Below are 16,785 nucleotides of genomic sequence, written 5' to 3' on the forward strand. Positions count from 1 at the left end.
TTTATGTTGACCTCTAGGTTTTTATTTATGTTTATATACTGCATACAGAATTATAAGCCTATAAAATTTTGTACATGTAATTGTCCTAACGGAGAGCAGAGATTAAAACACACATCTCAAGAAGGACATTTAAAAAAGAATCATGACTGAGAAAATGCTGAAAATGAATGCTATGAAAAAAATTATATACTGATAAATCAGAGCTGGGTGCTCCCTCCCCCTCAAGAAAAAGAAAAGCTCCGTAGTCTATGCCAGCAAAATCATCTCACGGTTGTGAACTTTAGTGAAATCTTGCAGGAGACAGATTATTTCTGATTGATGGTTCGTGTTTTAGTGGAATGCACAGACTGACATTTTGAGATGGCTGTGTCAGTTTGTAAGGGACTGAAATTTTTATCTTGAGTTTCTTCTTGTGGAAACCAGTTGTGAAACAGGGAAGTTTGCTTTAAAAAAATTGAGTGTACGTCTTGAAGATGGGCTATAAAAACATGTGAGAATTCAGATTTTGAATCTATTTTCTTTGGCCTGGGGGGTAGGTGAAGTCAGGATCAGGCTGGATTATGTTATATCATAGGAAGGGAGACTTAATGCAGTTTAGAATGTAAAGGCATTTTAAAGAGAGGGTCTCCTTTAAGTGCTGATGATATTTTGGTAGTGGAGGCTGATTTTTCTCTCTCTTTTCTTCCCTCCGTGACTCTTTCTCTCTCTCTCCCTTTTTTCCCCTTTTTGCTCAGGCAGAAATTGAGGAGGTTAAGAGGAAGGTGTTTACAATAAAGCTGCACAAAGAATTAACATTTACTCATATATTTTGACGTTTGGTAGAGCTGGTGAAGCAAAGCATTAGATAAAGCCCAAGATGTTTCATTTTGCTTTGGTAATCTACTTATGGAAGGCAGTGTAAAATCAATCTTGCCAAGCAGAAAGAGAGTTGGTGGAGTCTAAATTCTATTTTCGAGAGCCAGCTAGTTTATAAAAATGGTGAATATTTTTTTCTATAAATTGAAAGTGGATCCTTTGAATGCAAAGCTGCAATTGTTTAAAAAACAGTTATTTATTATTTCCAAGAGAGACTGGTTAACCGTAAAGTAGATGTAACAAAATAATGAGGTGAATGAACCCTAACTGTACATATTCTTGACATAAATGAAATGCACAGTATTGTAGCAGGTGAAGTGAAGCATTGTCTATCAGGGCTGTTTTTCTTGGCTGCATCTCAGATTGTGTGGGGGATCCTAACCTCAGGCACAATAGCATTCATAAACAGCAATACATTGCTGCTCTTTCTACAGCAACACATAAATACTCATTTTTAAACGAAAACAATCTTATTAAATACCATTCATTCATATCTGGATTTACAGATGCTTGTTACTTTTTGAAGCCTGTACCCAATATAATCGTTTTACACTGGTCAATGTATAAAGCAGTCTTATGCTAGAACGTTATAAGGTCATAATAAATAATGTTTTAAAGATATAATTAGCTACTTCATGCTAGGAGAGCGCATTTTAAGTATCCTGCTGCTGCATTATCAAGCCACCAAAAACCAGAAATGAAATGACCTTGCATAGATTTCTTTATTACTATTATTTCTAAGGAAGGATTTTACAGGCGATAATGGAAATCAGACTAGGTTCGGTTCAGCCTCTTCTGCTGTGACCGATGTGCAGTTACTAAAACGTGCTAATTACTTCAGCATTCTTTGGATGCATTTTTAACATTGTGATCGAGGTGCAGCAGTGAAATTCGAGGTCATGCTTTTATACACTAAACAAAAATCTGTTGTTATTTTTTTCCCCCATATCAGTTGAAACGAGGGCGAATGGTGGCTGAATGTTAGACCATTGCTGCCACGCTAAGCTAATTCCTACATGCAAACCAAAATACAGCTTGGTGCTCTTTCACCGTGAACAAGGAGAGCCCTCCTCTTTGTACCGTATTTTATCCCACCCTCCAAAAATCAAATATTAATATAATTTGAGATTTAACTGGTGGAACAGCCATCAGGACAGCAATGCCCCGCAGCTGAAATAATATTTAAAATAGAAGGGATTTGACATTTGAGAAGTCAGTGGCTTGAAATACCCAGTTGTACTTAGCTAATTCAGTCCTTAACCTCTGGTTTCAAATAAATCAATTACAGTCGATTCCACTTCAGTTCAGAAGTGCACAAGGTTTTTAGTTAATTGAATACATTTTATTCACTTGCTAGGAGTATTCATTTATCCAAACCCTTACATTTAAAGGCAATTTCTTTATTGTCCATGATAAATTCGACTGCATAATCAGATCAGCTCCTTGTTTGTTTACTCATCTTCTACCTCCCATTTAAATTCCAGAATGTGCACTTCCTTTTCCCTCCTTGTTCCGTGCATGTCTCAGCCCAGACCAGATTCCCAGAGCCTCAGCTCTCATGTTAGGAAAGTGTAGCTGAAATAACTAGCACCCTTCCGATGGGGAGCAGTGTGAAGTCCATCCCAGCTAGTGAGGGCAGAGGGATTTAAACTGACTCCATAATCAAACGTGAAAGGTTGGGAGTATAAAAAAAAAATTACGGTGCCTTCGATTTTGTCCCGTGCACCTTTTCTGCATGAAAGAGCCATGTCTCTGTTCTCTGCCCTGCAAGCAGCTGGAACTGTTAACTCCTAGAGAAGATTTGGAGCCAGCTTGGTGTCAGTAGGATAAAGTTTTTGTTGAGCACTGGGCAATGAAGTTGTGTCCCTGATCCACTTTGAACAGATACTGGTACACACTTCGTGTGTGCTGTTTGCAGAATCCTGCTGGCATTGGTTTACTGTTTTGGAAAGGAAAGGGGTTAATTAGCATCATTATCAATCACTAATGCTTGTCTAACCTGTCCAAAGAATAATCAAGTTAGGGGACTGCATGAAGCTAACATCTGCTTCATTCCAGTTAAAGATTTTTCCTTATATTGTTCAATTATTGGAAGTCCACACCGGTTTCAGGCTTTGTCAGGGCCATAAAACAGGGTCAGATCGTTAGAAATCTAGAATGGAGGGGAAAGTGCAATATAAATAACAAATGGCTTCATTATTTGAGTTACAGGTGCAAGAATGGCTGTGAAAATGAGTAGGGATTACTAGAATGTGTTCCTTCTTTTTATCTCCAATACGGAGGAAAAAATAAATCAGCCAAGCCCAGTTCTTAAATCATTTATTCTGCATAGGCTGCAACCTCTCCACTTGCAGTATTCAGTTTAGTAACCCCAGAGTCCCGAAAAGAAGTAGTTTAAAGCAAGCATTTGGAAACAGAGGAAAAGTGAAAGTCTTTTATGACCCATTACTAGCAGAGCTTTACTGGCTTCAGAATAGCAAAAATAGCCTTGTTTTTCTTCTTCTAGTTAATGTTCCTAGGCTTTCTTGGGTGGATGAAACAGCTGATATTTCAGCCAGGGTAAGCAGACATATAGCTTATGGTGGCTATTTGTAGAATATTTGTATTCTTGAACTGTTACTCCTTTCTGGTGATGTAGATATGAAGGTGACAAATCTGTCTTTTATTCCCCCTTACAACCACTGTAGTCATGTCTCTCTGATGCTGAGTTCAACTTTGGTGGCCCAAAATTTTTATCATACCAATAGAGTGATTAGAGCATCTTCACTGAGTGAATGTAGTGTGGAAATCAGGATAAGACTATCGAGAGCTTTCTGGTAGTGTAGGAGGGACCCGCTGTTTCCCTGTGGCACTTTTCTTTCAGGCTCTGATTTTGCAAGGCACATGCTGGCACCCAAAGCCTGTGGTTTCCCCATGAGTCCCTCCCTCTCAAAACTAGGGCCCTGAGGTTACTCTAAGCTCCATGGTTATTGTCCTGTTTGTAGTCACAGAGCTCATTTGCACAGAGGATCTTCAAACCAGGGCAAGGAGGGGAAACTGGGAAAGCCTAGGTGAGGAAGAAATTGTCTTGTGCTCAGCAGGAGGGTGGAGGACTGTTGGGTGTGAAGTGCAAGCCATTTCACCACGTTGTTCCTTGAGCATGTTGTGCACACACACACACATCCTATTTTCTGTAGGAGATCTGCAGCCTCTACATGAGGACCTCTTCTGTCCAGAGATGCTCTCAAGCCCCACTGCTGTTGCTGCCTGTGGTATAGTTAATTCCCTTTGTAATACTTGATTGAAAGCAGATGCAGGGGCTCTGAATAGAGAGTTGCTTTCTAGCGGGAGTGTGAGCTGTGCAGTTACACTCGCAGGTTGAGGGATGTATATTGCTTCTATACAGCGTTTTTGGTTATGTTCCTACCTGCTTGTTCATCCTGCAGAACTTCCTGCCTCAGCACTGCTTTGGTCAGAGCTGGCCCCCTTTTCTCTGTGTATGGTCCATCCTGATCCCCAAAGCTAAGGATAAAGAAGTGGAGATGTGAAATATTTGGGGCATGTTTCTGGTTGTAGAGCAGAGCATTTTTCAGGGCTCCCAGGAGAAGGAAAGAGCTGTATTACCTTCTCTTCCTTCTATCTCCCTCCCTCCTTTTAAAGTTTGCTGGAGGCGCCCTTCCCACCAGCTTGTCCTCCTTGCCCTCTGATGCTGCTCCCTGGGCTTGTCCCGGCTCCTCCTCTCTTGTGGTGGAGTTTATCTCTCTGCCCTGCAAGTGGGATGGCTTGGACAACAGCTGGGGAGACACCCCACACTACATCACGTGCTGGTGCGCCCAGGCAGGGGGAGGCCAGTGGGGCAGTGCTGGGAGAAAAGCAGGGGCTGTGCCTGGCCTCAGTGCTCTTTTTCCTCATTAGGCCTAACAAGCTACACTGTATTAGTGCTAAAAATGTGCTCCTGCTGTGCCTGCCTGAGTTTTGGAGCCTGTGTATGGGTGTAGACGATCCAGGACAGCAGTTGATGTGTGTCCCATTGCCACGGAGCCTTGATGCAGGCTGTTCCTGGCATGCTGGTGTTTGGGATGGGGGCTGGCAGGCTGGCTGCTGGGGCTTCTTCCCATCCTAATGCCCTTGAGAGAACTTGCAGGTATCCTGCTGGAAAGGATGGGGTTTTGCAGGGAGCTAGGGAAAGAGAACAGGAGGTGGCTGTGGCTTAGAAGAAAATCAGGTGGAAAAGGGGCAATTGAGGTTTTGCTTTGTGTTTCCAGGAGGGCCTGGACATGGTCCCGGTAGGGGGTTATGGAGATCACCCCATTCCTTGCTGCAGCTGCTTTTGGAAAGTTTCCTGGGAAAGGTCTGGGGAAACTGGAGCCTCCAGCAGAACTGGCTGCTGCTATGACCTTCTTGGAGGCCAACTGTTTATTTGTTCGCATTGTCATACCCGGGGAGGTTTTCCACCTAGGGCGCTTCTTGCTCCCACCTATCTGTGCAGAGCCGGTGTGCAGCGCCGTGTGCGCGTGTGTGGCTGTACCTAGAGGTGCGTGTGCATCTGTATTTTTGGGTGTTTGTGTGTTTGTTTGTATCTATCTATTCATCTTTATGGGCGTGTATATTTATGTCTCCATCCCTGAGACTTTTGGAGAGGCTGGGATAAGAGGGGGTGGGGTGGGCTGTCTCCCGGATAGTTGATATTCCAGGTTCAGCCTCTTTCTCCGCTCTCATTCTCTAAACCCAGCCAGGGGGAGTGTCGCCCCAGGCCGAACATATGCTTCTTTCCATTGCACTAATCCACCTTCAGCGTGGAGGAATAATTGCTCGAGTGTCCATGGCTCCTCGGCGCTTTGTCCCTCGCTGGCTCCCATCAGCTTGGCACACGCCATTTCAATCAAATCCTTTCAGAGCCCTGTCTCCTTTTATCACGTCCCCGCTCCGGCGAGAGGAGGGAGGGGAGGACCGGGCTCCCCGCAGCCCCGGCGGGCCGAGCCGAGCCAGACCGGGTCTCCCCACCGGGAACAAAAGGGCCGCCGAGCAGCACCGGGCTGGGGTTGCTCTGTCTGCAAAGGCGTTAGAGTATGATGTTGTTGTTGTTGTTGTTGTTGGGGGAAAAAAAAAAAAAAGAAGAAAGCCAGCCCGCGGGGTGGTTGAGCTCTCTGTTCCCTGCCACGGTGAAGAGCTCCAGGAGTCCAAGCGGGCATTAGGTTATGAAGAGGTGTGTGGAACCCCCACCTCTCGGTGGCTGTGCTGCTGGTGATAGGGGAAGGGCTGGAAACTAGCGGCTGGAAAAGTCCCGCGACTCTCTGTGGCCAACGGAATGGGAGATTTTCTCAGAAATCTGCCTCCATCCCGATTTTCCCCTTTCACACGGCGCAGCCAGCCCCAACCCGGCGGGACAGAGCGGCTGGGCACGGAAGAGGAGCAGGGATGCTCCTGCCCTCTCCGACCGGCTCGGGACCCCGAAGGGGCACGGTGGGGCAGGCTCTGCCCCGCGGCACGGAAAGACTCCGTCTTTTACTTATTTGTTTTGACTCTCTTTTCCTTCAGACGAGGGGGTCCTGTTCTGTTTCTGATGTTGCGAAGTGGGTTAAAAATTCTACCTAAGACCCCCTAGCTGAGGGAGTAAAAGGAGAGGAAAGCAGGATGGTTAACCGAGGGAGATTTAAAATTAAAGAGGAAAGAAAATGGAAAAAAAGAAGAGAAAAATGTGAGCGATCTTTAAATCCTTGCGGGACTGTTCAGATCTTTCTTGCTTCTCGTTTTTGCGTAGCTGCCTGGGACGGCTGATGGGTGGCAGGCCCCCCCACCCCCCCCACCTCCCCGGGCTAGCACTGCGGCCGACCCCGGGCCCACCTTTCCCGGGAAGGCCGCTGCGCTCCCTAAGGCTGCCTGGTGTCCTGTCCGCCTTGCTGCTGCTGGGAGGCGGGGACAGGGGGGCTCCGGGTGGGGGTCCTGCCTCCCCCATCAGCGCTGTTGGGTTCGCCGCAGGTGAGGACCGAGACTTTCACAAGAGAACGGGGTGTCGGGCCACCGATGGGACGGCCGCACTTCACACCCTGCGCTCCGAGGGAGCCCGCAGAGCCCCGACCCGGGAGAAACTGCCCCGGGAGCTGCGAGGGGCTTTGCCGGGACACACGGGCCGGCCCGGGCCGGGGGCGAGAGCACCGGAGGGCTGCCGCGGGGGCAGAGCCGCCCGGCAAACATGCGGCCACTCGGGTGTGTGCCGGCGTTTGCTCCTCTCAATGTGTGCCCCGTGAATCTCTGAATAGTTATTTTACTAAAGCGTGGTCTTTCCTGCTGCTGAGAAAAATCGCCTTTATCTATCTATCTATCTACCTATCTATCTATCTATCTATCTTAAGAAAAAAAAAATTAAAAATCCCCTTTCCACTATTCCACTGCATTTGGATTTAACCGCAACATCCACAGAAACTGCTTTATGAAAACCAGACTTTTCTATGAAAAGACTCTTCTGGCAGCAATTAGTCTGGCTTTCTTTAACAAAATTCTTTGTAATGTCATTCAACGGAAAAAAAATAATCCCAGGATAATTCTGATTACACAGTTTAAAAAAAAGTAAAATAAAAAATATTAAAATTAGCATATTCGGGTTTGCCCTGGGGGGGGAAAAAAAAAAGGTCTAAATTTCCCATTGATCGGAAAAAACTCGCTGAGATTGTGCGAGGGTGGGCTTTCACGGGAAACAGACTCGTTCAGTTCCTGCGTGACGGGCGTAGAGGGCATTAATGCACACACTCGTTACCAAGTTATTCTGGTGGCTTTGCCTCAGCCTCGCAGCCCACCTCGGCCGGGAAGCGGCAGGCAGGCGGGAGTGCCGCTGCCTCCCGTGGGAGCCTCGTGTCCGGCCCCACGCAGCGCGCCCGCCCCCCGGCAGGCAGCGCTCGGCCGAAAATCGCGCGGCTGCTCGGCGCGCACGGAGAAGCGCTTCCCTTTCCTCCGCACCCCTCCCCGGGAGCTGGTTGTCCCCGCGTGGGTCCCGACGCCCAGCGTTGTCACCCCGGCTCCTGGGCGGCACCCAGCTCGCTCCCTGCCTGCCGCCCCCTGCCCACCGGAGGAGGATGAGGAAGTAGAGGAATGAGGGAAGAAGAAATCTGGCCCCGGGAGGCGGGGAAGGGTGGGGGTAGCTGCCTACCTGGAAGCGTGTCGCGGACGCTTGGGATAAGCCAGTCCCTCCGCCTCATTCGCAGGTTTTTGCTACTTTCCGCCTCCCTCTCTCTCACCGTGCTCTGGTGAAAGGTTGCATGTTCCAGCCCGGAGAGTCAAACGTTAAATTGTTAAACCAGAGTAGGAAAGGAGGGGGGAGAGGGAAAAGAAAAAAAAAAAAAAAAGAAAAAAAAAAAAAAAAAGGCGTGTTTATATTTCAGATATTTTAAAAGGTCGGCTTTAATTAGGTTAAATACAAGTATTATTGGCCCAGAAGAACATACTGCAATAAGCTCGTTACAAGCCTAATTGCAAAGCAAAAAAAAAAAAAAAAAAAACAAACCAAAAAAAAACAAACCAAAAAAGAAAGAAAAGTGCGTGTGGAGACAGTCGCCGTACTCTTTCGGCACGGCCCACCTCCTAAAGTGCGTGCGTGGGGCTGCGCGGTAACCGCGGCGTGGGGCGCCGCGCATCCCCACGCGGGACGGCCAGGGCAGGCTACGAGGGGCGCATCCCTCCCCACCCCGGCTTCCATCCTTTGGGAATGAGTTTGGTATTTCCCCGCGGTGCTTGCCTGGGGACTGCTTTTGCGGTTGAGCGAGGTGTGGGGTGTCTGCGCATGAATCTACTCTGAACTTGCCGTAGAGCTCAGTCCCTCTCGACCTTCCGAAATAGCTCTTCTCCCCAGCTGGTCCTTCTCTCTCAACCCCTTGGCAACACAACTTGAGTGGGAAGGGGGAACCATTTGCCCTGAATCACAAATTTTCATGGCTTGGAAAGAAAAAGGTAACCCTCATGTCTAGCTCAATTAATAAACATGGTGATTTCACACCCAAAAGGAGGACATTATTTCACGGGAGCGCTATCAGCTCCATCACAAAGGGTCACAGCGCAGCTGTGGCGAGCCCGGGGTTATTATGCAGCCTGATGATAGGATCCCGCTTGCCATCCCGGCTCCTTCCTCGGGGCGACCAATAGCCCCCGGCAGGGCTTGTGCCACCTCATGATAAAGGACTTACCCGATGTGTGAGGAAATGGAGCAGCTTTCAGATGAGAGGTAATCAGCTTGCAGGCGCAGCCCCAGCCCTTCGCTTCCTCCCCCCACCCCGTCTCCTGCCTTTCCATTTAACTTTTTTTTCCTCCTCCCCCCAGACAACAACAGCAAGAAGTTATTATTTATTTGAACGCAAACCTGACGCTCCCTCTCACCTTCTCCGACCCCCTGCGGGGAGCACAGGCGGGAGACCCCCGGTCCCCCCTCCCGGCCAACCCTCACGGCTGCCGGTGGCAGGAGGAGCTGCCTCCCCGCAAGGAGGGACAGTTGTGGCTGATGGATTTCTGGTGTCAGGAATTGGGTCCAGAAGCTGTGAGGCAACATATTAACTGCGATCCCATAATCTCTTAATCACATTACATTTTAAGTGAGCATGTGTAATTTCACCCATCAATGATTTATTTAAGCAAGGGAGCACAATTACTTGTCTCGCACACAAACGCTGGCTGGGGGAGCATTTTTTGCCAGAAATAAAAAATCTGTGGTTTCAGGGACTATCTGTTTCTCCGTATTGAGAAACCCCAGACACCCCGCTCCTGAGGACAGGAGTTAGGCGGCTGATCCTCCTACACATGCAAGGAGAGGGCGAGGTTTCCCACCCTTCCCATCCATCCTCTTTCCAGAATCAGCCCGTCAGCAATGTCTGACGCTGGTGCGGTGAGAAGTGTCTTCAGCTGCCCGGTCTCTCCCCGGTGCTGCCCGCAAGCTTTTGCTCGGGGACACGTGCCAAGGAACCCGGGGGGAGGTTTTCTGGTGTGTGGGGAATCTGATCCTTCTGCACCGTTTTGACTAAAGCAGGTATAATATATCGGGGGAGCCGATCTTATATGGTGTCACTCTTTCCCGAATCCTACATTAAAGAGGAGGGAAGGTCGAGCAACCTCTCCTGGCGCGGTGCTGAACACTGGTCTGGGCGTTTGACTCCTCCGGCTCTGGCCTGGACACATCCGGCACTGTGAGAGCTGAAGCGCGTCCCGCATTTTGGCACGCCAGCCCACTCCGCCCGGGCTGCTCCCCCCCCGCTCCGGGTCGAGCCCTTAAAGTTGCCCCAAGAAGAGCAACGCGAGTTTTCAGCGGGATTTCAGCATCCTCCATCCTCTCTTCTTTTCGGCCCCAGGGCCAAACTTGCCACCGAGCGGCCGGTGCCGGGGCGGGGACCCGCTTTCCCGGCTGCGGGGCAGCGTCCCCGCTGCCTCCCGCCGGGGGACGAAGGCCGCCGGCAGGCAGACCTCCGAGCCCCTCCGTCTGCCCGCGGAGAGGGTAGGCGGGCACACAGGGACTCCACCGGCTCCCCCAGGCCACCCCCTGGCTCCGGGCCTCCTGGTCCCGTCGTGCAGCTTGGCCCCAGCACCAGGCTGGAATCAGCTCCACAGCTTTATGTTATTATCGTTATTATTGGTATTATTGCTATTAGCCCCCTGGCAGATCGCTCCGTGCAGAGCGGCCGCATCCCGCGCCCGCGGCCAGGAGGGAAAACCACCCGAGAAACCCGTGGGACCGCCCCGGAGCCGATGTTTTCCTCAAACCGGGCTGGGGTTCTACACGTGCGGGTATCTTTATTAAATAGTCGATGGAAGAAGGTCCCCGAGAGGCAAAATGTTCGGCTACAGAGAGAGAAAAAGACCCCTTCGTCCTTCAGTAGCTTTTAATTTTTTTTTTTTTTTTTTATTTCCTGGGCTGTCTCAGTCAGGCATTCGGCAGATTTAACGTTGCAAAGGAAACAAAGAAAAAAAGTAATTACATTTTTGGAAAACAAACAATAATTACACGATACAATCGGTATAACAGTAAGTGAAACACAGCAGCGGGAGTTAAAAACAATATTCTAGCCATGGAGATGGGCTCCGCCGCTGACTCAGCGGTTTTGAATACTCCAAATTATCCTTACATCGGATTTCGGTAGCGCAGTTCAGCTGCAGTCTACTGGCTTTTAAATTAAAACATATCTCGCTGATTAGGCACGTATTAGGGTCTAAAAAAACCCCCCAAAACAAGGAAGCAGGTTTCTCAAGGCAAAAATTATTCTGGTGGATCAGGAATATTTCATGAGCCCTTTTTCCCATCCGTATGTCAAGCGGAGGAGCTGCGTTTGGAGGGGCAGCCCCTGCACCCCGGTTCCCGATGCCCGGGGCGGGAGGGGAGCAGGAGCGGCTGCCTCGCATCTGAACTGCTGCAGCACCTGTCACCTGGAGAAGTTGTGACTTCACATGCCCCGAGGCTCTGACTTCACGTTGGAACGCATTATTCCATCACTGAGCCGTGTTGACATAAATACTTCTTCCCCCCCACCCCGACCTTCTACTCCCTCTCCCCCCGTTTGCTGGACTTTCACACGAATATTTGGGATGATGTCTAAAGCAGCAGAAAAGTTGTGTGTGTATTTTTTTTTTTTTTGTAATTAACAATTTTTTCAAATTTTTTTTCCAATTGACTCAGTTTTATTTTAATCAAGAGCCCTTAGGATTAGTTATAGTGATATGAACGGTTAAAGTGGGAAGAGCTGAAGGCTCAAGAATGCTCCCTCCTCGGAAGAAAATATCAGACATCCCACAGAAATAGCCGTGCAGAGTGTAGGTCTTATGTAAATGGATAGAAACCACAGGGCTGCCTGTGTAATGTGAAGTGTATGTGAAATCTAGCATTTGTTCAATCAAACCTTTGTTCTGCTTCCCATTAACTGCCAAATCAAAAGAAGGGCGGGGGGGGGGGAGGAAAAATAAAAAAGGAAGAGAGAAGAGGAAATAAAACCAACTTTGATTGCCGCAAAATTCTGATTCTCATCACTAAAAGGTTTATCCCAGAGAAAAGTTTTGAGTTATGCCGTTGTTCAGTCTTGGTACTGCCCTCAGGACTCCCAAATTCCCAGTGAACAGGCGATGATGACAACAGCAGCAAATACGAGGCTCCTCGCCGCCTGCTCTATTTGGAAGAAAAACCGCTCTATTTTTTGTCAGGCAACCCCAGACAGAAGTGGCAACTAAAGCTTTAAACGCTTTGGAAATTCCTTTCTGGTTTAAGAGAGCCAGGGGGCTTTCGTCCTCTCCCTGCCGTTGGTGGTGAGGAAGGGCAACAAAAGAGGTAAAATGCCTTTTCCAACTAACTGGCTCAGCGTTTCACATGCATCAAAGAGAAGGCAAGAGCTAATCCGAAAATGACCACTTTAATGTACACGAACCCATGGCTACAGCAGCAGAACCGAGGGGGATTTTGAACTCTCCACCACAACAAAATCCTACACTTAATGTCATAATAACAGATATTAAACAAAGGGGAATGAAAGGATCTCACGCTGGTTTTCTGCATTCTTGAGTCTAATTAAAAATATACAGAAAAAAGACATAGTTTGGGTCAAAATGGCATGAGAGACGCCTTGTGCCAGTGATAATTGTGCTGTAATTATCAGCTTAGAGACAATGTCCTAGGGGTCTTATTCACTCTTCAGCTCCAGGGGAGCCGAAAGCCAGTACAGGGGTGAGGGGGACATATGCACCCGACCAGGGCTGAAAGGGCTTGGAGAAGAGGGCTGAGGGACACTTATCCTCTCCTTTCCCCTTCCCCTAGACAGCAAAGGGGGACTAAAACAAATACAGCAGAGCCCCGCAAGGGGTTTTTGTGGATTTTTTTCTTTTTTTGAGGCCACTTGGACAGCCCTTCCATTCAAATGGAGCTGGGGTGTTTACTTAGTGTCAGATTGTATGACTGGCTTCTGCCTTTGGGGCTAGTGCCGCCAACTGGGAGGGGAATCCTGTGGTGAGCAACAAGTGCCCTGCATGACAATACCTTCCTGGGGAGAAAATACCTTGCAGAGAAGGGATCTTCTCCAAAACAGAAGGCCAGAAACCGGAGCCAAATTCAAATGCAAGATAAGGCATAGGCAGGTGATTCACCACTTGAATAAGCTGCTGAGGTCAGCACTGGTCCTATTCCCCCCTATATTTTGGCAGAGGTGTGAATGTCCATACAGGTGATGTGACTGAGTCTAATCCAAGTGACTGGGCTCAATACAGGACATAGGCTACTGTATAAGAGAGGTCTAATGAAGTCCTTGAAGTTATGACTAATAAATGACTTCAAGACTTTGAGATCTGGCCCCTTACAAATATCCACTGTGCTATTTTTGGGTATTGGTGTTTGGCTGGTGTTACTAACACGTAACAGTAGACAAACTGTCTTTTCACTGGCTTCTATGAAAGCTAACCTCTTTCAGTGCTTGCTCATTTTGTTTCCAGAGGAGTCAGGTTTGGCTAGGTGTCAGGAAGATGGGTCTTCAGTGAAGAGTCAACAGTGTTGCCACTCTCCCTCTGTCTGAGACTTCCTTGGTGCCTGCAGTCATCTTGGGCTGCACTCAAGGTATTCCCATCCACCAGCATGGCAAGTGATGGACAGGGGTTCCTTCAGCCAAAACAGTTGAGATCTCACTGGTACTCTCACTCCAGGGAAGGGACATAATTGTGGAGGAAATCAAAACAGAGAGGAGAGCAGTGCTGCTCTCATTGCATGGCAGCCACAGGGGGCAAAACACACCCCTGAGCTCATATGTTCCATTTATCCCTTGTCAGCTGGTCAAATGGACCAATTCAGAGTGACTCAAGGTATTGAATTCAGTGTATAAAGACACAGCAGAGAGCAGCCCTGACTCTTGCTGCCAGACATGGGTGACCTTATGGATCCTTCTGTCTCAGGTCCTGTCTATGCCTTGTCCTCAGAGGCTTCATCTGCCCAGGCCACCCTGCCTTAAAGCCTGTCTTGCACAGAGAAGAAGGGTTTTCCAGTTTGCCTGGCAAGACCTTCCTAACCTGAGGGCCTTTGCAAGCAGCCCAGGAAACCTCTCCCCATAATTGCAGGGTGATCACTCAGGGCTGTGTGTGTGATGCCATCATCATTTACCAACATGATGACTCCTACTCACCCTGCAGCACAGCTGCCTTGCTGGAGCTGAAAATTAACTACTGCCTGTAAATCCAAGAGGTCTTCTCCAGGCAACATCACTAACACTTCTGAGGCTGGTTGTATGCTGAGAAGAAGCTGTAGAATGAAGGTTTCAGTTAACATCATTCCTCAGCCTGTAAAATCCTACAGAGGGGAGAAGAATATTTGTTATTTAAGGGCTTATGCTGAGGCTTTCCACCTTCTGTTTTCTTTATGGCTTTGGAGCGACACCTGTGGTGTTTGAAACATTTATGTGCTGTTTTCAGTGGACACCTGGAGAACGATCCCACTGCCCTTGCAAGGAATACTGACAGGACAGGACAGGACAGGGAGGGATATCGTAGCTCATTTTCACACCTGCAGGTGTAAGTTTATGCTACTTAATCCCATAGTGGTCTTTGGCTAGTGCACCCATGGGAGCTGAATCACATTTGGTATTGCTGGGGTGCTCCCCTTACACTCCCTGGAATGGGCACTGCTCTGCACCCTTCTGGGATGTGACGATTCCTGCACAGAGCTTATTGAAGATATCCTATTAGGTCTGACAAGGGAAGAAGTCCTACTTCAGACAGGGCTTCCAGCATCAGTGTGCTGGAGGCAGCCGTGATACTGTGGTAGTTTTCTTTGTGGTGTGGTGCCCAAGAGATTTAGGAGCTGTGTAGGAAGCTATGAGCATACCCACAGTGCTCTGCCTCTCTTCTGAAGACTGGACTTAAGTGAAGCTCACAGCCTAAACCATTGATTTTGGAGAAGCTGAGGTGTATTTCCTTACAGTGAGGAAGGAAAGGTGAGTGCCCTTTGTGGGAGGCTCGATGTGGTGGTGTGAGTGTAGTTCTCATCAGGACAAGGACATTAAAAATAGCAACAAAGAGATGGGTTTGAATATAAAAGCAATACAGTACAACAGCAGCAGAAGAGAGAGCAGCAATTCCTTGAGAGATGGACTTAAGTAACTACCCTGTTGTAAAGTCAGTTGGATTCTCGAGATGAAAACAACAGGAAAAATTTTATTCTAACAATAAAATCATCATCATCATCACCTTAAAGGAAATGGTAAATTAAAGCTGGAAGAAGCTGGACCATCTTTCCCAGGCTAATAAAATAATCTTGTTCATATTGCTCATATCTGATTAACAGTGTGTCTAATTGTCATGCTGGTTGCAGTTCCATTGCCAGTATAATATTGAAGCATATTATTGTTTTTTGCAAAAATTTGGCCTCATGTGAGGTTTGGTTTGTACATTACTCACTGGGAAGTCTAAGTTTCTTAACCAAGATTATACACAGTAATTAGCTAAGCCATGAGAATAAACACTTCCAAACTTGTCAACATTTCACTTTTATTAGTGTGAGCACGCACAGCATGTTCTGCATGGGCACATTTTTAATGGGGCTGATCATTCATCTCTTGATGGTGGGCTGGGATGGGGATGTAGGCAATGGTGATGGGGAGACTGGGAACCAGATTGGGGCCTGGGGGGAATTGCATTCTTTTCTATTACTTCTGTCATAGGGAATAGGTAGGAGGAGGTGGGATTGTAACACAGTCTACAAGACTGTGCTTTTGTTGTCTGTTTGAGCAATATAATTGATTGTAACTGATTAGCACAGGCTCCTGTACTAGGTTTATCCCCAACACACATGGCTGTCTGCTGTGGATTAAGCTGCAAAATATGACTTGCAAAATGCTGACACTGGAGAGTAATGAAAGGCACTGTCTCCCTTCTATAACCTACTCTTTGTTCTTCACATTTTTTACACTATAGAGGTACTGGGATTACAGTCACTAGCCCGTGCCAGTTCTTCTGCACTGAGAGCAATGGGAAACAGCTAGGTGTCTCTCTGCACTTTCAGGTACTTCAGTGTTTTAAAAATCTGATCCCTGTGTGCTTTGTGTCTATGTCCTCATCTTAAGATCAGCCTTAGTGACTTGGAAGCAGGTGAAAATTTTACTAAAAATACTTTCTGGCCTGTTTCTAAGAATAAGTTAGAAAATAAAGACAAAAAGGGTACTCTAGGTCTATGACTTTCAGGTTTACATTTGTCAGGATAGCATCTAATACAGCCATATGGAAAACTGGATCCTGCATTTGGGACATCTTCATGGGACAGTCTGCACCCATTGAGTTCAGGGAGCCTTGTCACTTTAGGAAAGCTGCTCCCAGGCCTTGGTGTTTGGAGATCTGGACAAAGGGGTTGAGATGCCATGGCATCATGTCATCCCTCATACCATTACTGATAGAGCCTTCTCTTTTGTTTTTACGGATAAAATTAATGAGAAGGAAAAATTCTCAAGGAAAGGAAGCAAATCCCACAACCCTGCTTATAAATAACACCCAGGTTTGAACCCAAAGTGATGGGAAAGTCACATTTTAATCTGTGCCTGTGTCCTGGATTCACCCTGTTGAACGAGAAAGTAGTACTGTCACTTTGGATTCCCTCCTCGCTGTTGCCCTGGCAGTGTCCAGGGTGGGAACAGTTGCATGCATCCACTGCTGTGTTTCTTCCGTGGCTGTGTCACATTTCTCTGGCTGCTCCTCAAAGGGGTTGTTTGTCCCTAAACTCGATGGCCTCCCCCAGACCCAGTCTCTGCTATTCGACATGAACCTTGCTGGCAGAACGCAACCTGGCGGCCTTTTCCGTAGGGTCCTCTGAATGACAGACAGACCTGTGGCTTCCCAACTGCTGCCCTTCGTCCTGTCCCTAAGCGCCTCCTGTGAACTTCCACAAAAGGACTCGCAACACAGCTGAGCAGCGTGATATGTCTTGGCATCCCTGCCTAGGCCTCTTCAAAATGTGCTTCCCCTTGTTCA

The sequence above is a fragment of the Coloeus monedula genome (genome assembly GCF_965178545.1).
Source record: "Coloeus monedula genome assembly, chromosome: 1".
NCBI lineage: Eukaryota > Metazoa > Chordata > Aves > Passeriformes > Corvidae > Coloeus > Coloeus monedula.